We start from the raw sequence: 22449 nt of genomic DNA, 5'->3' as shown, positions 1-22449 counted from the left end.
TGATTCAAACAAAAGATAAAATCTAACTGGATACTCACCATGGGAAAACTCCTTACTGCTTTATGTGCTCTACAATTTTTAATAATTGGTTCCCATATAGTCTTTTGCACATGGGAGACAATAACCGTCTAAAACTTTTGCATATGCCCATGCGCATACTACACGAATGGGAACAATAACAAATATAAAATATACTGTATATTATCCCAGTTTTGTTGCAAAAGTGGAAATACACTTTAAGCATATTAACTACTCTAAACCTAGTGAGTGCACATGCCCAGAATTGGGCTTTACAAACAATTTGAAGAACATCAATTGGCTATAATTGCTAATATAAATATTAAACGTTTGTTGTCTGTTTTTGTTTTGTAATATGTTTTAAGGTATAAGACAATATTAAAAACCACATTATTCTATAGTAGAGCAAGCACAAGTGAGCTTTGTAAGTCAACGTACCAATTGACCGTGTAATGGTCATCTTTTCTTGCAGTACATTGTTGGGAGGATGCAATTTGCAGGAGATGTTTGAGACTGTTTTCCATTCTTCTAAGCTTATTTCCAAGGTGCTCTCTATCCAGGTCAATTTTCCAGGTTTCTTTCCTTCCTTATTGTATTCGCTTAACTTTTCCTTTCCATTAAGCATCCAGTGTATGTCAACATAAGGAAGGTTCGTTTTACATGAAACATTAACTCTTTTTAGAAGGAAAAAGTCTTTAAAGGATGGTTTTTGTATGTACCCATCAGGTAATGACAAGTGATCTGAAAAATGAATAAGTTAATTCTGGCTTACATGAAGATATAGATAAACACATTTTACTGTGTACACTAGAACCACAGTGGTCTTTGCCCCATTCTCTCAATTCTATGTCATGACTACATCATTTAATAATTACATTGACTCTTTACTTACAGTGTTAAAGTCCTGCTGGCAGGTTTGGGTGGCAGGTGTAGATGCTCCTTACCTTATCGTATACTGTATCCTTTTCCTAATATTTTTATATATATATATATATATATATATATATATATATATATATATGTATATACAGTATCTCACAAAAGTGAGTATACCCCTCACATATTTGTAAATATTTTATTCTATCCTTTTATGTGACAACACTGAAGAAATGACACTTTGCTGAAATGTAAAGTAGTGAGTGCACAGCTTGTATAACAGTGTAAATTTGCTGTCCCCTCGAAATAGCTCAACACACAGCCATTATTGTCTAAACCGCTGGCAACAAAAGTGAGTACACCCCTAAGTGAAAATGTCCAAATTGGGCCCAATTAGCCATTTAACCTCCCCTGTGCCATGTGACTCGTTAGTGTTACAAGGTCTCAGGTGTGAATGGGGAGCAGGTGTGTTAAATTTGGTGTTATCGCTCTCACTCTCTCATACTGGTCACTGGAAGTTCAACATGGCATCTCATGGCAAAGAACTCTCTGATGATCTGAAAAAAGAATTATTGCTCTAAAGAGGACCTAGGCTATAAGAAGATTGCCATGACCCTGAAAACGTGCTCAGCGTCATATCCAGAGGTTGTCTTTGGGAAATAGATGTGTAGCAAGGTTTCCAGGCCTGTGGCCTGATGTGGGTCTGCCATTGTTACCAGTTACCTCTGCAGCCCATGTGACCTGCGACCCTGGGTGTGAGAACTGAGACATTGACAACTCCGGCATCTTTGTTTTGTTTTATTGCAGATTAGGGGATGGGAGAAGGGAATGAGTGGGGTACTCCTTAGGCTCAACTAAATACACTTGGGACTTTCCCCAGGAAAAATGTCCGTTAATGCTGCCTTGACGTCAGCCGATGCTAGCCAACACTCACTGACTCTCAGAACACACTGTAACTTGATAGAAGTGCCGAATCCTCGACTTTAAGTCCAGAAGATCTAGGACTGTGGATTATAGAACTACTGACACTGCTGTACTGAAAAGTCACTGGCTACTCCCCCCCCCCCCCCCTCAGCCTTGCACTGGCTTGAGGTAGTTTGTTGTAAGTTCCTGTATGGCTGCAACTCTCTACTGATACTCTGTAAAATTCAGGGCCCAAACCGCAGCTGCCCCCTTTAACCTTGAACTCTTCGGGGTTCACTGACTATGTACCCCCTCAGTAACTTCAGGGTCCTCAACCTAGGTACCCCCTTTTCTAAGCTAGCTGGCACTGGATCCCAGAACCTCTTCCGGAGTGGTCCCCTCTGACTCTAGGCAGACCCCCAGGGGCAATCCTTAGTACTCATGACCTGTGTAGGCTTTCCTGGGACTGGACCCCTCTCGCTCTCTACAAGTTCTCAGCACACCGGATCCCCTCAGCTTAACTCAGCACTCTCTGGATTCCCAGGCAACACCCTGAGACATCTGCTTCCTCAGACAGGAGGGGAGGCAACCGTACTCTCCCTCCTGGGACTCTGCTCCCGCCAAAGAATCGGTGTCACGCACTTCCCCCAAACTTATATCCACTACCGGAATCCTTTGCAGCATAATCTGCCTATTGGGGTAGTTAAAAGCTTGAATGTGTCCCCTGATTGGGCTTCCTCCACTACCCTATGAGAAGTCTCTCACAGGAGCCAGCGGGGAGACTTCCCCTTCAGCAAACACATCTGGAACTCATGACACCCTAACTAACAGAAATCATGGCCCTGCTGTTAGGCAGACAAGGCCCACTATACATCTACCTAGCACCTACCTGTAGAGTGCTACAGATGTATGAGTGCTGCCAGCATTGCTGCAGAGGTTGAAGGGGTCAGCCTGTCAGTGCTTAGACCATACGCCTGCACACTGCATCAAATTGGTCTGCATGGCAGTCGTCCCAGAAGGAAGCCTCTTCTAAAGATGATGCACAAGAAAGCCCGGAAACAGTTTGCTGAAGACAACCAGACTAAGGACATGGATTACTGGAACCATGTCCTGTGGTCTGATGAGACCAGAATAAAGCTTTTTGGTTCAGATAGTGTCAAGCGTGTGTGGCGGCAACCAGGTGAGGAGTACAAAGACAAATATGGTGGTGGGAGTGTCATGGTCTGTGGTTGCATGAGCGCTGCCAACACTGGGGAGCTACAGTTTATGGAAGGAACCATGAATGCCAACATGTACTGTGGCATACTGAAGCAGAGCATGATCCCCTTTCTTCGGAGACTGGGCCGCAGGACAGTATTCCAACATGATAACGACCCCAAACACACCTCCAAGATGACCACTGCCTTGCTAAAGAAGCTGAAGGTAAAGGTGATATAGTGGCCAATCATGTCTCCAGACCTAAACCATTTTGAGCATCTGTGGGGCATTCTCAAACAGAAGGTGGTGGAGCGCAAGGTCTCTAACATCCACCAGCTCTGTGATTTCGTCATAGAGGAGTGGAAGAGGACTCCAGTGGCAACTTGTAAAGCTCTGGTGAACTCCATGCCCAAGAGGGTTAAGACAGTGCTGTAAAAAAATGGTGACCGCACAAAATATTGACACTTTGTGGCCAATTTGGACATTTTAAATTAGGGGTGTACTCACTTTTGTTGCCAGTGGTTTAGACATAAATGGCTGTGTGTTGAGTTGTTTTGAGGGGACACCAAATTTATACTGCTGTACACTCACTACTTTACATTGAAGAAAAGTGTAATTTCTTCAGTGTTGTGACACCAAAAGATATAATAAAATATTTACAAAAATGTGAGGGGTGTACTCATTTTTGTGAGATACTATATATATATATAAATATATAGGGATGGCCTTGCGGTTCGCGGCAAACTTTGCTTGTTCGCAGCCCACCGATTTTGCGAACACATGGCGTTGTTTGCGGCGGCCATATTAGTTTACATTGGGGAGAAGTTTGACCCATGACACAGCCATGAGGTGGAACGGGACAGCCAACTGAAACATTGCAGCACATGGACATGGACAGAAATGCACATCCTGGCTAGCAAAACAGTTCTCATATGCATTTAACATACCAGTGTGTGTCAACCTTCTTTTGGTTCAGGGGCATAAACTTGCAAACACACAGATGTCAAGTTGGGAGCAGCAGCTGTGTCCACGCAGCCACGGTGTCCCAATTGACATGAATGAGACTAGACATGTGCAGAATGAAAAAAGGGTTGTGTTTTGATTTGTTGATTAACTATTTTAGTTTAGTTAAATTTGTTAAATTCATTTTTGAAATTTGTTTAATTTTGTTTCATGTATTTGCTTTAAAATTTGATTTGAATTTTCTGAAATTCAGTTTGAATTGCATTTAATTTGACTGAATTTGAAAACATTTTAATTGGTATTCGAATTCAAATGTTTTTTATTTAAATGCATGGACTGAATTTTTCACATCTCAGAATTGCAATATGTGTACATTTCATATTAGTTTCCAAATTTGAATCAAATTAGAATTGAATTCAAATTCCGGTCTCGGACAAATTTAGTTCAGTTATTTTAGGGCAGTAGTTTATATTCATTACTATTGAGATGCGGAATTTGGATACATCCGAATTTCTGAATAACAAAAAATTCATCCAAATTTCGATTTGGGATGAAACAAATCGCCCATGTCTAACTGGGACTGCCTGAATGTGGATGCATGAAACACCTGTTCATCCGGTGCTGGCAAAGACAGCTCGTTGCACAGGTGTACTGTACACTTTAGTATACCTCTATGAATGAGACCTTAATCACACTACATTAAAGGTAATTGCATTGAAAAAAAATGTACACTTTGTTCCACTGCTAATAAACGAAAACCATAACTTCATATTACCCCTTCCCCCCACCACACGCACCTTGAGAGAAAAAAAGATGATATACAGTATTTAAAGAAAAAAAAAAAAGAATTTGGTTACTATAAAAAAAAGATCAGCATTTCATCATTTTTCTCTGCTGAGTAAATAATGCTATATAAAACGTAAACTAAACTTTTAAATACAGTACACATTATTATTGTTATTATAGAGGATTTATATAGCACTAACATAATTGTGCAGCGCTTTACAATATAAAGGGAGACAGTACAGTTACAATACAATACAATTTACAATACAGTACAAGAGGGTTAAAAGGGTCCTGCTCATAAGAGCTTACAATCTAATAGGGTGAGGCATGTGGTACAAAGGGTTGGAAATAACTCTTGTGTCCCTGTATCCCAGACTACTTTGGTCTCAGTCCCTGGTATTAAATTCAGTACCCACAAATGGGAAGAAATGGGACTTTGTGATACCCTCAGAATGTGAAAAATTAACAAAATATAAAATGACATATTTTTTGAGAATATCATTAAAAATAACCCCATAAAGCCTTGGGGAATAATATGCTACATACAGAGTATCACAAATTGAAGATAAAAAATATGTTACATCATATCATAACATTTCATGACATTTCATCATTGATAACGATGGAAGAATAGCATAAAAACACAATGATGTCCTTTACACATATCCAGAGCCCTGATGCGTTTCGACCAATTAGGTCTTCCTCAGGGGATGGCAGTCTTAAAGGATCAATAATTCATACCACAACCAAAAGATATATTTTGCTGTAGGTTTACAAAGACATGGGCCAGTGCGGTACTGAGGGTGTAGACATGTGTCCAAAGCACAAGGGATCTACAAGAATCAGCCTATATAATGGAAAAGACCCCAAATGTCTGATTTGATAACTCCCATCGGGGGGAGAATCTTTTACCAAATAGTGATCCAGACTTCTCTTCACAAAAGGGAGAGAGAAAGAGGAAGGGAAAAACCCAGAAAAAGTCCCAGGGCAGTAATAAACCAGGATCCATCCAAATAAGATGAAAAGGCTGTAATACTAAACAATCAAGGGAGAGTCTTTCAGCTGCAACCAAGAACAACGGCTCTAATATTAAACAATCCCCCTTGAATGCTTAATATAAGAGCCTTTCCATCTTATTTGGATAGATCCTGGTTTATTACTGCCCTTACTGGGCAGGATGAGAGAGGCTATGGAGAAGTCCTGGAGACAAGCATCAGAGGGGGAGACAAGGGAGCTTCAGAGCAGGAGGCCCAGGGTGGAGAGGAGAAAACAGTTTGAGTGATATTTGGAGACAAGATTTGTGATGTAGCTTTGGGCAGGGTTGGGGATGGCTTTGCATGTTGTTGTTAGTATTTTGATTTTAATTTGCTAGGCAATTGGAAGCCAGTGGAGGGATTGGCAGAGAGGGGTGGCGAACACTGAGTGGTTGGTAAGGTAGATGCGTCTGGGAACAGCATTCATGATAGACTGAAGAGGAGATGCCTATGAGTAAAAAGTTGCAATAGTCAAGGGGAGAGATAACAAGGAAGAGAATGAGTAGCTTGGTGGTTTCTTTAGGTTGAAAGGTGCGAATTTTAGAATAGTTAAAGAGGTGGATTTTGAGGCCGTTCAGGCCGGATTGGGGGATCCCCTTTGTGGATGATCCTGGTGGGATACAGGTTAGGTTCCTCCTTGCCTGATCTAGATCCTCAGGATATGGGGGGAAAAGAAAGGCTCCAGATAATGTATTATCGTTTTAAAAGTTTATTCATCAAATATTCATAAAAATCAGAGGGAAGAAATACTCAAACTCCAAGTTTGCAGGCAAAGAAACCGCTTACAAACACCTCCTAGCAGAGTGGCGAGCGGAGTGTTCCGGCTTGTGTTCCACATGGTGCGTAGCGTGCTGACGTGCGTTCTACAACCTTGATGTTTTCAAAAGGTAGTTTGAGTCTTTCTTCTCTCCGATTTTTATGAATATTTGATGAATAAACTTTTAAAACGATAATACACTATCTGGAGCCTTTCTTTTAACCCCATATCCTGAGGATCGAGATCGGGCAAGGAGGAACCTAACCTGTATCCCACCAGGATCATCCACAAAGGGGATCCCCAATCCGGCCTGAACGGCCTCCAAGCACTGTAGGTCCTAGTGCTATACAGCACATAGGACCCAACAATTCTGGTAAGTCATTTATTTCTACCACAAGCCACAGGAAAAGAGGAATACACATCACGAAGTCACAAACTTTTATTTATTTAGCACGAAGCACTTTGCACCTGATCACTACTTGAAAAGACTTTATTTATTGAATTTTACATTTATTTTATTCACATATATTGATCACCACTGGAAAATACTTATTTATCTATTTATCAATTCCTTGGAACTTTTTATTAATTTTCATGTGTTTAATTGATTTGTATTTTCACTTATACTGTAAAGATAAGTTTTCAACATTGTTCACATACATTAATTTAATTGTTTTTCTCCGGCAAGCGCTGTATATAGCCTAGGCTATTTTTCTATCATCCATTTTAAATCTACAGCTGCTGCCACACAATATATATTTTTATCTTATATTTAATCAAAACCTTTTCCGAGGTGCGGGGAGATACACTAGTATAGTGTTATCTTTTTTCTATCTTTACTATGTAATCAGCTGTGTCCAATCACAGCTGATCACATGTAAACATATGCTGGTTACTGCCATTTCCTTTCCTCTGTGCTGTCAGTGTCCGAGGAAAGCCGACATTTACACTGATAATCAATGTCCTGATTATCATTGCAGCCCCATCAGTGCAACATATCAGTGTCCATCAGTGCAATATATCAGTGTCCATTACTGCAGCATATCAGTGCCCATCAGTGCAGCCTAATCAGTGCAGCTTATCAGTGCCCATCAGTGCAGCTTCATCAGGGCCCATCAATTCAGCCTATCGGGGCACATCAGTGCAGCCTATCAGTGCACATCAGTGAAGAAGAAAAATTACTTATTTGCAAAATTGTATAACAGAAACAAAGAAAGAGGATTTTTTCATTTGTTTAGGAAAAAATAAAAAAAACACCAAAAGAAAGCTCTATCTGTCTTGAAAAATGGTAAAAAATGTCATATGGGTACAGTGTTTTATGATCGCGCAATTGTCATTTAAAGTGTGACAGCACTGAAAACTGAAAATTGGTCTGGGCAGGAAGGGGGTGAAAATGTCCAGTATTGAAATGGTTAAAGAGCCTGTTGCTGGCAAGGGCAGAGTATGAAAACACATGTTATAAAAGCACATCAGCATGCTTTGATAGCACACAGAAAATTGCACATAAATATGCACAGAAAATTAAGAATCCAGTCTTGGAGTATGATCTATATTGCAGCTTTAGATTGATTATCAGCCAGCTTTATGTAGTGGTAAAGATAATAGATATTGATATTGAGCATTGTGTAGTTATTTTATCTTAAAGCTGTATCTTAAAGCTGAAGTTGCAGTCTTAGCTTCATATAATGCATAATAGTCTTACACAGTGTTAAAGCTAACATACAGGTATGGATTTTTTTGCATAGTTGCATTAGTCCAGCTTGGACCAATGTAAGTCTGCTTCTACAGGGATCAGCCAGGTATGGAATATGCAGAGAATCACTGTAGTAGCTACTGCTACTACAGTGATCCTCACTGTCTTCTGGATCCTGTGCCAAGTGTCTGCCTTGCTGCATAGTGAACGCAGGGGATCCCTCACTTGGCATGGTTGCCATTCAGAGAATGCCGTGTATTTTTCTCAATGATTGGACAAGGTGGACATAGTGATGTCACTGCATCGCCTCTCCACCTATCCAATCAAAGCAATGGTCCTATTAAAGAAGCATTATATAGTATAACCCAGCTGTGTTGTTAGCGATGTTTGAAATGTTTCACTCCCAAGTATGGTAAAGTCCAGATATTGCATAACAGGGGTTCCAAGCAAATAGAGTATTTATAGTTTTTTCCGGAAATCCCCTCTAAACCAAACAGAAAGTGGCTTAATCTTTTTTTTCTAGTAAGAAATTGAACAGGAAAGGATTGGAAACTCTATCGGATTTTACTGTTATCAGGTGATCCATTAGAGCGCTTTCCTCTCAGTGAAAACAGAAAGTGAATCTATAATTTACAAAAGGAAAGTATATGAAGGCCAGAACCTCTGTTAGCTTTTTTACTGTCTGATTTCCAGTAAAGAGATCCCAAATCATGAGTTAATGCTGATTTATGAATAATGCTTGATAAACAATAGGATACCACACAGTGAAAGAAAAATCTCCAATATTGAGAGAATAGCATACATTTCTGATATAGTTGGAAAAGTGAACATTATTAATTTAAAACAAACTGTTTATTACAAATTTAACATGTCAGCATTAATAAAGAACATCACACGGACTACTTCTTTCAAAAAATCTTTGCCTAATGCTAAGGAAATGGACCAGTACAGGTATACAGCTTGTAGGCAGGTGCAGTCTACTTTCTTCACTGTAGATGATGCTCGTCAGCAGAGGCATTACAGTTGGAGTGGAAGTCATGAGGAACATGGTTCCTCTATGGTTTCCTGGGTCACTGGGGAAGCTATTCAATTGAATGCTGCTGCCCCATATGACTCTAGCAGCCATCTTGGGTCAGGCAGAGTATTGAAGGGCCTGGGAGCCAGGGCATTTAAGGCCCTGGCTCCCAGACTTGTGGTGCATTTTGCAAGTGGATAGAAAATGGACAGGTACCCAGTCTGATAGGGACAGAGCTAGCAACAGAGAAATGTTCCTGACGCCCTAGAAAAGCATAGGGCTTGCAACTTCTCTGGACATCTCCCTGCTTGGGCATGAGACAGACAGGCAGCATTCTGCTCCTCTTAACAGGTGCTCTCAGTTCAGCTGAAACCTTCTCTCTACACATTGTTGGATCCATGAGTGTTGTCGGTTGGGCTGTCTTCCTACCAGGTTTGGTGTGAACTGTCTTTGCATAACTCCAATACCAGTTCTTTTATCGCACTTGGACTGTGCGTGTCATTGCTGCCACACTACGCTGCACTCCACTTACAAGCTAGCTATTCTTAAAGGTCCTAAAAATATATCAATTTCAACAATGGAAGAAAAATTACAACTAAAGGCTAAAATACTAATAGGACTTACCAATTAGTAAAGGTAATCAGCAAGCGAATTTAAGCAATAAGCAAAAAATTAACCCAACTGATATTCCTCCCAATCACTTTCCACTCTCCCCTCTACCCCTTACTTGTCAGGGTGAAAAGGTTTAAGCTTAAACTACAGCTTCCATATCATTGTCATGAAAGCTGACAGATGAAGTCTTTTTGACGAGCTAATGACTTGGTCATCAAAGAGAAGTATTGTCAAAGCTATTCTGGCTATACTTCTTTGGGTCACAGGAGTGCAGTTCGTTCTGCACTCCTGTGACCTGTTTTCAGCCAACAGCAGGCTAAAGTCCGCTGTCAGTTGACGTCCTTCAGCTAGTCCAGGCTTGAGAAAGATTGGGATCCATCCAGATGCCTGGACTGAGAGCCTGAGCCAGCCCCTCCCACCCCCCCCCCACAACCCAGCACTCCCGATAGCGCTGGAGAGGCAGTGCATAGAGCCAGAGACTGATAGTCATGGTGATCAGTGGTGTTTAATTGCTCAATTCTCACTGCAGAGCCAGCAGAGGACATAATATACTTCTGTCTTTATTATGGGCTTTTCTATGAGAATTTTTCCAACATGGAGCAAATAACGCAATACCTGAGCTTCGCCATTTGAAAAAAAACATATGTGTGATGTATGGAGTCAGCAGACAAATGTAACATGTTTTATTAATATGTTAAAATAGATTTTGAGCCTATTCATTCTTAAGGGATTACTCTTTTGGGTCAAGGTATTATTGTCCAAAAAGTCTGAGAACCATTTTCTTGATATGATTTATGACTTGTTTTGAAACGATAACACACTTCTACAGGCATATATCCTTGTTAACTTGAGGAGTTCAAGATTTTGAAGTAAGAAAAATTGAATCTAAGTACCCTGGGAAATATCTTGAATGCCTACTACTTCCTCTCCCCCCAATAGTCAGTAGGGATGGACCAAACACCCGCCCTGTTCAGTTCGCACCAGAACATCTCGAACAGGGAAAACGTTTTTGCGAACACGGGCACGGACGTGAAAAATCAAAAGTCCTAATTTAAAGGCTTATATGCAAGTTGCTGCCTTAAAAAGTGTATCGGGATCTGGGTACTGCCCTGGGGGACATGTATCAATGCAAACATTTTTTTTTTAAACTATTGTTTTTAAAGGAGCAGTGATTTTAATGATGCTTAGAGTGAAACAATAAAAATTAAAAATTACTTTAAATATTGTGCTTGGGGGGGTCCCCTTAATGTGCCTGTAAAGTGGCGCATCTGTACAATGTATGGAGCCTGCTGCAGCAATACTGACAATTCTAAAGGAAAACATTGAATTTAAACTTGCTTGTGGCTGTAATGTATTGTCGCCTCCCGGCAATGCATATAAAAAAAATGAAAAAAATGGCGTATAGATTTTAGCAGGAGTCTCACGCCAAAATTTAGAAGAAAAAAAAATGGCGTGAGGCCCTCCCCAAAGTCCATATCAGACCCTTATCAGAACATGCAGCCTGGCTGGTCAGGAAAGGGGGGGCGAGCAAGCGCCCCCCTCCTGAAGCATACCAGGCCACATGTCCTCAACATGGGGGGTGGGTGCTTTGGGGCAGGGGGTCTCTGCCCCCTCCACCCCAAAGCACCTTGTCCTGATGTTGATGGGGACAGGGGCCTCTTCCAGACAACCCTGGGCTGTGGTTGTCGGGGTCCGTGGATGGGGGGCTTATCGAAATCTGGAAGCCCCCTTTAACAAGGGGGCCCCCAGATTCCCCCCCAATGTGAATGGATATCGAGTACATTGTACCCCTACCTGTTCACCAAAAAAGTGTAAAAAAAAAGAAAACCACAGAACACAGTTTTTGACAAATCCTTTATTAAAATGAAAAAAAAAAAAAGAAATAGTGTCCCTCGATGTAAATCCACCATCAATCACAACACCCCCTGGACCCAAAAAATAGAAAATAAATGAAAACGATTTGCCCCCACTTTAGCTTTGACAGTTCTTTTTAAGTCAAGGGGCGGGGGCACCCAGTTACGTCCCTCGGTGGCATCGCCCCCTTCTGACGTCACATGTCACCTCGTGACATCAGAACGGGGCGGTGCGCCCAGGTGACATAGCCGGGTGGCCCCGCCCCTTGCCTATAAAATAATTGTTAAAGCTGAAGATCGGGCATACAGTGGGAAGCCTCTTAACCACTTGCCGACTGCCTAACGCCGATCTACGTCGGCAGTCAGCCCCTCACAGGCAAAGTGACGTAGGGCTACGTCACTAGCTTGTGAGGGTCTAGGGAGCGAGCGCGCGCCCCCGGAGGTGCGCTCCCGCTCCCGCGTGGTCACGGACCCCCCCGCGCGTGTGACCAGCGGACCCGATGTCCGCCGGTCACTCGGCGATCGGCGGGGGAGAGGGAGAATGTCAGGCAGCTTGTGTATACAAGCTGCCTGTCATTCTCCTCGCTGTAAAGACACTGATAAAACGGATCTAGTATGTAGATCCGTTGATCAATGTCCTTACAGCTCAAGCCACAGCCAATCACAGTAGAAAGCACGCCCCTAGGGATACACACAGCCCCTCCCTTCCAAATAAAGTTAACCCCTTCACAACCAGTGTATTTTTACAGTAACAGTGCATATGTATAGCACTGATTACTGTAGAAATGTCACTGGTAACCCCAAAAGTGTCACAAATGTCAGTCAAGGGTCCGATCTGTCCGCCCCAATGTCGCAGTACCGCAAAAAAAATCGCAGATCGCCGCCATTACGCGTTAAAAAAAAAAAACAACAAAAATGACAAAAATCTTTCCCTTTGTTAGTAAACGCGATAACTTTTGCGCAAACCAATCAAAATACGCTTTTTGCGATTTTTTTTTACCAAACATATGTAGCATAAAACAAATTGGCCGAAAATTTTAAAAAATTTTGATTTTTACTTTTTTTTGGGGGGGAATTTCATATAAAAAATGTGAAAAATATTGTTATTTTTGCAAAATTGACGCTCTTTTTTTGTTTATAGCGCGTGATCAAAAAATCGCACAGGTGATCAAATACCACCAAAAGAAAGCTCTGTTTGTGGGAAAAAAAGGACGTCAAATTCGTTTAGGTACAGCGTCGCACGACCGCGCAATTGTCCGTTAAAGTCACGCAGTGCCGAATCGCAAAATACCCCCTAGTCAGGAAGGGGGTAAAATCTTCCGGGGCTTAAGTGGTTAAGAGGCAAAGCATTTTCTAATTTTTTTTTATTTTTTAGGTCGGGCGGGCATCATGAATGATGATGGATTTACATCGAGGGACACTATTTTTTTTTTATTTTTAATAAAAGACTTGTCAAAAACCGTGTTCTGTGATTTTTACTTTTCTACACTTTTTTGGTGAATGGGCACGGGGTACTATGTACCCCTACCCATTCACATAGAGGGGGGTGGGATCTGGGGGTCCCCTTGTTAAGGAAGGCTTCCAGACTCTGATAAGCCCCCCACCCACAGATCCCCACAACCACAGCCCAGGGTTGTTGGGAAGAGGTCCTTGTCCCCATCAACATGGGGACAAGGTGTTTTGTGGGGACTCGAACACAGAGCCCATCCCTAATAGTCAGTATACTTGGTGAAATCACAGTGACAGGCAGTTGATTTAACAGCAGCTTTTACCCTTGTTTCAGCAGCATAGCCAGTGGTTACTTTGTTTGTGATAAATGTATTTAGACTAGGTTTGTTATATGCATACAAAAGAGGTTCTTTACTAAGGCTGGGTTCACAATTAATACGGATGTGGCTCACAGCAGGGGTCTGGTGCATCCATGTTCATCATTTCAGGGACGAATCAGGCCTGAATGTTTGGCTGAATTTTTTAAAATTTGTGTTTTCTATACATGTAAACTTTTCATTTTTGTTTGTTTCGTTTACTAATTTTTGCAGTGTTGCATGACAAAGCCATGCACGCAAAGAATTTATTTTATATGAAATAAACTTTGCCATGATTTTGCTTAATTTTAGTCTCTTTATGAATGGGACCAATCAAATTGCACTCTTTGTCCGCTGCTGTTTTAAAATTAACACTATTCTAACTGTATTGGCTTTACATTAAAAAAAATATAGAATAATTTTTACAAGACATTATATTGCCAAAATAATTTCTGCTTTTCCCTGAAAATATGTATTGCTTTAGTAACATAAGTAATGACAAAGTTATTGCCAAATCAATAGGCCTGTATTCCAAGTTGTTGTACATGTGTTACAACTAAAGTGGTTCAAAAGGGTTTAACATTTAATCGTTAGTTGTTTTAATTTCTCATTTACACATAACTCACATATGCATACCATAAATACAGAAAAGGTCTTGAAAGTCTACACATCTTAAAAATACATGTACTGCTTACTTTATTATACACATTTAAAAACTTTAAAAAGCCTTGTGGTGCATAGCCAGCAGTGTTCCACAGAGTTATCTCTGACATGGGCCCTCATATGATAGGGCTCTTCTTTTCTCAAACAAGTTTAACATATTTACTGTGCTCAGAGCACATTACTGTGCTTTATTATATTTATTTATTTATTTTACTGCAGCTTTTAGTAAAGTGATGAATTCCACAGAAAAATTCAAAGCAGACATGACCCACTGGAAAACAGGAGTCCATGTTTGGGTAACTGCGTGATTGTATAATTTAAAAGTGCTTTTTACGAAGAATGTCTAGTGGTGGCAGGACCCATTTAGTAGACTTTATAATACTTGGGGTAAATGTAGCATTCTGTCTTTCGGTGATACTCAGCTGTGAGGGGCAGAGAAAGCTTTGTTGAACAAAGCAATGCACAAGCACTTCAATGCCACTTGATGCGCACTACTATATTAACTTAGTTCTCGTTTATAGCAATTGTTAAAGCAGAAGTAAAGTTTCACACATTACTTTTACCTATAGGTAAGCCTATAATAAGGCTTGCCTAAATGTAGTGTATGCCCATTTAGGAGATATTTATATTACATGCAGCCAGTGACGTCACTGGCACATGAGCTCTGAAGGAACGGCCAGCTGCGCCGTTCCTTCCAAGCCCTGTGCTGTAATCTTCGGCTCCCGCGTGCATGCGCGGGAGTGACTTCATCGCAGGTCCTGCCAGTCACAGTCGGAGTCCACAAACCTGGAAGCAAGACGGGTGAAGATGGGAGCCCGCTGCAGCCCCGCGATCTCACGCAGGAGGGCTTTGTTTTAGGGTAATTTTAACATAGTGTGCTAGTATGCGTTGGAACCAGTCCAGTGGTTTACAACCGCTTTAAGTGCACAGGAATAAGCATATTTGCATGCTTATTTCGGTGCATGCTGTGTTTTGTATGCAAAATGTATTGCAATGCATTATGCAATTAGGAATATCCTTTAACTGAAGCTTTGGACAACCGCCCTTTCTCTTGCAGTTATTTGGGGGAATATTTTCAATGCCATCTGGCATATAGAACCTAACAATGTGGAAGTAGAATGACTAAAACATATCTAGTATAAGGCTCCTTACCTTTACATATACTTATATTCGCCTGAAAAGTTTTCTTCTGGTGGGTAACCTCACAGGTGTATGACTCCTCCTTATACCAGCTTTCCCTGGGAATTTTCAGTGTACTTGTAGCAAAGTAATTTCCATTTCTGTCAAGCATTGGAAGGGCAGAAGCAGTGTCGTCTTTATAGATGCTTCCATTCTGTAACCATTTCACCAAAATAATTTGGGGCCAGAAATTGGAGATTGTGCACACCAATGTCACCATGTCTGCTTCATTTCCATCACAACAAGATGCTAAAATGTTAACACTGGGGGACTTTGGCTTGATATCTTCAAGAGCTACAACATAAAACAGTGTGTAATGATACTCCATAGCAGCTACACAACAATCCAGTTGCTCATACTAATATTTAAGTATTGTAATAGGCCTTCTATATATAGCAGGTCTGAGATATTACATAAAATTAATTCAGGCACGACCCACTATGGTTATTATGGCAGCAGTCGGGAATCCTAATGTGGTGGTCAGTAGTGTATATAATTTCATAAATCTGTATAATTTATGTTTTCCTGCTTTGATCCATTATATCTGCAGGATTTGTGATGTTTCCACTATGTCCACTCAAACATGTTTGAAATTGTATCTTGTTACAATGTGGGAACTGTAGAAATGTGATGATTTGCCCATGTTAATTACACATGGGCACTCATGCTAAAGTGGATATTTAAAAGTCTTATGATCCTACCAAAAACTATTTGGGCAATAGGTACTATAAGTTGTATATCATAATGAATTTGCATTTTACATGCAGATATATGGAACTTTTATCTGTGTGTACCCAATCCCCCAACAACTGTCATTTTCTGTCAACCAGAAAATGAAATGGTTTGTGTGACAGTTCTCATGTCATGATGTGCAATAAGTCACCAAATAAAAAACAGAAAATGTGTCCACCTCTTTAGCACACACAAATAGTGTTGAGCGAACACGGACTGTATTATTCGTGTTCGTACCGAATAATTGGATTTTTTGTACCCGAACACGGACACGGACACTTTACTGTATGTTCGGGTAAAAATCCGTGTTCGGTCGTTTTATTTCCGGGTTTTGCATGCTTTGGCGCTCTTTTCATGGCGGGCTTTCAACAGCCAATCAACAATCGTTTAACTGGTGTGCCTTAAGCCATCCCAGCCATGCCTGCAAATGTCTCAGTAGCTGTGATTGGCCGTCTGAAGCATGTGACCAAGTCTTTATAAGTTCGAGGCAGCCGCAGCGGCGTCATTATGCTGCTTAGATTCAGGGACAGAGCACACATCAACGTGCTGGCTGCTGATTAGGGAAAGATAGGCAGGAAAAAACCATTTGTGTCCGGATAGAATTGAGGGACAGGTCGGAGTGTTTAGGCAGGGCGAGTTGTAGGCATTTTAGGGATAGAGTCTGCTGAATTATATAGGGTCAGTGTCTTCTACAAACTACAATCGATATTGCTGTGTGGGGGGTGGGGTCTGCACTCAATCCTGATCTACGATCTCTTCTCAATCCTGTTAGGGACAGAGTCTGCTGAATTTTAGGGAAACTGTGTTCTACAAACTACAATCGATATTGCTGTGTGGTGTGGGATTGGAGATAGGCAGGTGTCAGTGATCCACATCCATTTTTCTGTGTGTGAGCTGCAGTGAACACAATCTTTTTGGGCTGCAGTGAACACAATCTTTTTGGGCTGCAGTGAACACAATCTTTTTGGGCTGCAGTGAACACAATCTTTTTGGGCTGCAGTGAACACAATCTTTTTGGGCTGCAGTGAACACAATCTTTTTGGGGTGCAGTGAACAAAATCTTTTTGGGGTGCAGTGAACACAATCCTTTTTGGTGTGCAGTGAACACAATCTTTGTGGGGTGCAGTGAACAAAATCCTTTGTGGGGTGCAGTGAACACAATCTTTTTGGGGTGCAGTGAACAAAATCCTTTTTGGGGTGCAGTGAACAACATCCTTTTTGGGGTGCAGTGAACACAATCTTTTTGGGGTGCAGTGAACAAAATCCTTTGTGGGGTGCAGTGAACACAATCTTTTTGGGGTGCAGTGAACACAATCTTTTTGGGGTGGAGTGAACAACATCCTTTTTGGGGTGCAGTGAACAAAATCCTTTTTGGGGTGCAGTGAACAAAATCATTTTTGGGGTGCAGTGAACACAATCTTTTTGGGGTGCAGTGAACACAATCTTTGTGGGGTGCAGTGAACACAATCTTTTTGGGGTGGAGTGAACAACATCCTTTTTGGGGTGCAGTGAACAACATCCTTTTTGGGGTGCAGTGAACACAATCTTTTTGGGGTGCAGTGAACACAATCTTTGTGGGGTACAGTGAACAGAATCTTTGTGGGGTGCAGTGAACACAATCTTTGGGGGGTACAGTGAACACAATCTTTGTGAGGTGCAGTGAACACAATCTTTGTGGGGTGCAGTGAACACAATCATTGTGGGGTGCAGTGAACTCAATCTTTGTGGGGTACAGTGAACACAATCTCATACTGAAGGTTTGAGGGTGCTGCCTGTTCCATACTCCCCCTACTCCTCATCTAGCCTTTTAGGGGTACAAACAATAGTAATTGGGGCCTAGTGTGGTTGTGTACGTGTGATATACATACACTTTTTTGGGATCATATTTTCTATTCCGCTATTTAATCAAAAACCTTTGGGGATCAGTTAAATTGGGGGATAGTCTGTGTTGGTACGTGTGAGAGAGATCCACCTTTCCAAGTTGTTGGGGTTCATCTCATACTTCTGAAGGTTTGAGGGTGCTGCCTGTTCCATACTCCCCCTACTCCTAGCCTTTTAGGGGTACAAACAATAGTAATTGGGGCCTAGTGTGGTTGTGTACGTGTGATATACATACACTTTTTTGGGATCATATTTTCTATTCCGCTATTTAATCAAAAACCTTTGGGGATCAGTTAAATTGGGGGATAGTCTGTGTTGGTACGTGTGAGAGAGATCCACCTTTCCAAGTTGTTGGGGTTCATCTCATACTTCTGAAGGTTTGAGGGTGCTGCCTGTTCCATACTCCCCCTACTCCTAGCCTTTTAGGGGTACAAACAATAGTAATTGGGGCCTAGTGTGGTTGTGTACGTGTGATATACATACACTTTTTTGGGATCATATTTTCTATTCCGCTATTTAATCAAAAACCTTTGGGGATCAGTTAAATTGGGGGATAGTCTGTGTTGGTACGTGTGAGAGAGATCCACCTTTCCAAGTTGTTGAGGTTCATCTCATACTTCTGAAGGTTTGAGGGTGCTGCCTGTTCCATACTCCCCCTACTCCTAGCCTTTTAGGGGTACAAACAATAGTAATTGGGGCCTAGTGTGGTTGTGTACGTGTGATATACATACACTTTTTTGGGATCATATTTTCTATTCCGCTATTTAATCAAAAACCTTTGGGGATCAGTTAAATTGGGGGATAGTCTGTGTTGGTACGTGTGAGAGAGATCCACCTTTCCAAGTTGTTGGGGTTCATCTCATACTTCTGAAGGTTTGAGGGTGCTGCCTGTTCCATACTCCCCCTACTCCTAGCCTTTTAGGGGTACAAACAATAGTAATTGGGGCCTAGTGTGGTTGTGTACGTGTGATATACATACACTTTTTTGGGATCATATTTTCTATTCCGCTATTTAATCAAAAACCTCTGGGGATCAGTTAAATTGGGGGATAGTCTGTGTTGGTACGTGTGAGAGAGATCCACCTTTCCAAGTTGTTGGGGTTCATCTCATACTTCTGAAGGTTTGAGGGTGCTGCCTGTTCCATACTCCCCCTACTCCTAGCCTTTTAGGGGTACAAACAATAGTAATTGGGGCCTAGTGTGGTTGTGTACGTGTGATATACATACACTTTTTTGGGATCATATTTTCTATTCCGCTATTTAATCAAAAACCTTTGGGGATCAGTTAAATTGGGGGATAGTCTGTGTTGGTACGTGTGAGAGAGATCCACCTTTCCAAGTTGTTGGGGTTCATCTCATACTTCTGAAGGTTTGAGGGTGCTGCCTGTTCCATACTCCCCCTACTCCTAGCCTTTTAGGGGTACAAACAATAGTAATTGGGGCCTAGTGTGGTTGTGTACGTGTGATATACATACACTTTTTTGGGATCATATTTTCTATTCCGCTATTTAATCAAAAACCTTTGGGGATCAGTTAAATTGGGGGATAGTCTGTGTTGGTACGTGTGAGAGAGATCCACCTTTCCAAGTTGTTGGGGTTCATCTCATACTTCTGAAGGTTTGAGGGTGCTGCCTGTTCCATACTCCCCCTACTCCTAGCCTTTTAGGGGTACAAACAATAGTAATTGGGGCCTAGTGTGGTTGTGTACGTGTGATATACATACACTTTTTTGGGATCATATTTTCTATTCCGCTATTTAATCAAAAACCTTTGGGGATCAGTTAAATTGGGGGATAGTCTGTGTTGGTACGTGTGAGAGAGATCCACCTTTCCAAGTTGTTGGGGTTCATCTCATACTTCTGAAGGTTTGAGGGTGCTGCCTGTTCCATACTCCCCCTACTCCTAGCCTTTTAGGGGTACAAACAATAGTAATTGGGGCCTAGTGTGGTTGTGTACGTGTGATATACATACACTTTTTTGGGATCATATTTTCTATTCCGCTATTTAATCAAAAACCTTTGGGGATCAGTTAAATTGGGGGATAGTCTGTGTTGGTACGTGTGAGAGAGATCCACCTTTCCAAGTTGTTGGGGTTCATCTCATACTTCTGAAGGTTTGAGGGTGCTGCCTGTTCCATACTCCCCCTACTCCTAGCCTTTTAGGGGTACAAACAATAGTAATTGGGGCCTAGTGTGGTTGTGTACGTGTGATATACATACACTTTTTTGGGATCATATTTTCTATTCCGCTATTTAATCAAAAACCTCTGGGGATCAGTTAAATTGGGGGATAGTCTGTGTTGGTACGTGTGAGAGAGATCCACCTTTCCAAGTTGTTGGGGTTCATCTCATACTTCTGAAGGTTTGAGGGTGCTGCCTGTTCCATACTCCCCCTACTCCTAGCCTTTTAGGGGTACAAACAATAGTAATTGGGGCCTAGTGTGGTTGTGTACGTGTGATATACATACACTTTTTTGGGATCATATTTTCTATTCCGCTATTTAATCAAAAACCTCTGGGGATCAGTTAAATTGGGGGATAGTCTGTGTTGGTACGTGTGAGAGAGATCCACCTTTCCAAGTTGTTGGGGTTCATCTCATACTTCTGAAGGTTTGAGGGTGCTGCCTGTTCCATACCCCCCCTACTCCTCATCTAGCCTTTTAGGGGTACAAACAATAGTAATTGGGGCCTAGTGTGGTTGTGTACGTGCGAGATACATACACTTTTTTTGATCATATTTCCTATTCCGCTATTCAATAAAAACCTTTGAGGATCAATTGAATTGCGGGATAGTCTGTGTCGGTACGTGTGAGAGAGATCCACCTTTCCAAGTTGTTGGGGTTCATCTCATACTTCTGAAGGTTTGAGGGTGCTGCCTGTTCCATACCCCCCCCTACTCCTCATCTAGCCTTTTAGGGGTACAAACAATAGTAATTGGGGCCTAGTGTGGTTGTGTACGTGCGAGATACATACACTTTTTTTGATCATATTTCCTATTCCGCTATTCAATAAAAACCTTTGAGGATCAATTGAATTGCGGGATAGTCTGTGTCGGTACGTGTGAGAGAGATCCACCTTTCCAAGTTGTTGGGGTTCATCTCATACTTCTGAAGGTTTGAGGGTGCTGCCTGTTCCATACCCCCCCTACTCCTCATCTAGCCTTTTAGGGGTACAAACAATAGTAATTGGGGCCTAGTGTGGTTGTGTACGTGCGAGATACATACACTTTTTTTGATCATATTTCCTATTCCGCTATTCAATAAAAACCTTTGAGGATCAATTGAATTGCGGGATAGTCTGTGTCGGTACGTGTGAGAGAGATCCACCTTTCCAAGTTGTTGGGGTTCATCTCATACTTCTGAAGGTTTGAGGGTGCTGCCTGTTCCATACTCCCCCTACTCCTCATCTAGCCTTTTAGGGGTACAAACAATAGTAATTGGGGCCTAGTGTGGTTGTGTACGTGTGATATACATACACTTTTTTTGGATCATATTTTCTATTCCGCTATTTAATTTAACTGGGCCTCCATGCGAGACCTGTGTGCCTTGTTGCGCTGTTTTGAGTACTCCACCAACATGGCCAGTGGCAATGACGCCGTTCTCAGCTTAACTATCCCACTTCTATGCCTCCTTGAAAAAACAATTCGGGCGATGATGGAAGAGGATGTGGCACAGGATGAGGAGGAGGAGGAGGATGAAGAGGTAACATTTCCAAGGCTTTCAGGGCAGTCATTCGCAAGGGGCTCCGAGGGTGGGTTCCTGCACACGCAAACGCCAGGGACGCAATTGTCCAGCAGGGGCACAGTTCTGGAGGATGAGGAGGATGAGGAGGAGGAGGAGCTGGAGGAGGAGATGGAACCATGTTCACAGCAGGGTGGCACCCAGGCCAGCTCATGGCCATCACTGGTGCGTGGCTGGGGGGATACAGAGGACACGGACCATACACCTCCCACAGAGGACAGCCTTTCGTTGCCTCTGGGCAGCCTGGCACACATGAGCGATTACATGCTGCAGTGTCTCCACAACGACCGCCGAGTTGCCCACATTCTAACTTGTGCTGATTACTGGGTGGCCACGCTGCTGGATCCCCGTTACAAGGACAACGTACCGTCCTTAATTCACTCACTGGAGCGCGATCGCAAGATGCGCGAGTACAAGCGCACGCTGGTAGACGCCATGCTGCTGGCATTCCCATCTGACAGCGGGGCCACAGTGGAAGCACAAGGCAGAGGAGGAGGAGGAGGAGGTCGCCAACGCAACCAGGGCACCGCCAGCACCTCAGAAGGCAGGGTTAGCATGGCCGAAATGTGGAAAAGCTTTGTCAGCACGCCACAACAAACAGCAGCACCAGCAGCTCAGATGGAACGTCTTAGCAGGAGGCAGCATTTTACCAACATGGTGGAGCAGTATGTGTGCACACGCCTACATGTAGTGAATGACGGGTCTGCCCCCTTCAACTTCTGGGTCTCCAAATTGGGCACATG

At 42.2% G+C, this 22449-nt stretch overlaps 2 gene segments (V, D, J or C); both read right to left on the bottom strand.

The window, feature by feature from the left end:
- The window catches only part of LOC309544178 (immunoglobulin gamma-1 heavy chain-like), a 764436-nt gene that overhangs the window by 112179 nt on the left and 629808 nt on the right, over nucleotides 1-22449 (bottom strand).
- The window catches only part of LOC309559259 (Ig mu chain C region membrane-bound form-like), a 65706-nt gene that overhangs the window by 4111 nt on the left and 39146 nt on the right, over nucleotides 1-22449 (bottom strand). The window contains exons 6-7 of the C gene segment in view: nucleotides 15328-15648; nucleotides 457-759 (exon numbers count right to left, since the gene is read on the bottom strand).

This window comes from Pelophylax lessonae (assembly GCF_965119305.1).
Source record: "Pelophylax lessonae genome assembly, chromosome: 1".
Taxonomy (NCBI): domain Eukaryota; kingdom Metazoa; phylum Chordata; class Amphibia; order Anura; family Ranidae; genus Pelophylax; species Pelophylax lessonae.
Note: the sequence above shows the minus strand (reverse complement) of the source record. Positions and strands in the feature narration are given on the sequence as shown.